This window comes from Triticum dicoccoides, chromosome 4A (genome assembly GCF_002162155.2).
Source record: "Triticum dicoccoides isolate Atlit2015 ecotype Zavitan chromosome 4A, WEW_v2.0, whole genome shotgun sequence".
Lineage (NCBI taxonomy): Eukaryota > Viridiplantae > Streptophyta > Magnoliopsida > Poales > Poaceae > Triticum > Triticum dicoccoides.
In genome coordinates, this window is record NC_041386.1 from 686,852,784 (window position 1) to 686,853,934 (window position 1,151).

Sequence of the window (1,151 nt, forward strand, 5' to 3'; positions counted from 1 at the left end):
GGGACAGGAGGCGGATGGGATGATCTCCTTATGGTCAGGATTTTTTGATATATTCGATGCTTAGACTAATACTCCATCCGTTCTTAAATATTTGTCTTTCTAGAGATTTCAACAAGTGACTACATACCGAGAAAAATGAGTGAATCTACACTCTAAAATATGTCTATATACATCCGCATATGGTAGTCCATTTGAAATCTCTAAAAGGACTAATATTTAGGAATGAAGGGAGTAGTTCATAGTATTTGGTCTCGTTCCATAATTCTATGGGGTTATGGTTTGGAAACATGCGACCCATGAGAGGCTATGACATGGCCAATATATGGTTTACTAGGAACAAAGGTGGAGATAAAAAATCTGAAAAATAGCTAGAGAAGCGTACCATAGTGCCAAAACAATGCAGTGGGGCCAGTAAGGTACCATTCATGCCACACATATCCGGTCCATAAATATCAGTCTCTCCGGATCCTCTCAATTCCAATTCCATTTTGCTCAAGCAACGATAGGCAGAGATCACCTGCATATCCAGAGAGTGAAAACGTTGGTCATATTTATATGTGTAGGCTTGAAAGGCACCAGGAACGATTCTACAGCAAGGGGCCATGGTCTGTTAACTATTTTTTCCTATCACACCCCACCATCTATAGAAGAGGGCAATTTTCTTAGATGAGAAGAGAGCTGAGCGTGCCAGCAGCCATTGGTCATGACCCGTACCCTTGTAGCATGACATCCCTGCATAGTCGGAATCAACACCGCACGAGAGAGGGCTCATATCTCAAGATGAACATCTCGCTGTCCATGAAGGTGAAGGTCGCGGGATGGGGCTGCATGGTGAGCCATTTCCTGTCCTTGGCCTACAATTGGAGGCCTTCTAGCTCATGATACAAGATCGTCATGATCATACTGTCATCGTGGTGCATCTGCATGGACATGCTACTCTCTGTGTCCAGCAGGACATGTTAACGATACAGACCGATGGAATAGCCGAGCGCACACAGTTCCGCGCAGTGGCGGAGCCAGAAAATTTGTATCAGTGGGGTCGAAGGCTGTTAAAACAAACTGGGGAGGGCCAAAAATAGACTTTTAACAGCAGATAATTACTGATTTTTCACTCTTCATGAACAAATTAGCACTACATCCATGTTGTTAGG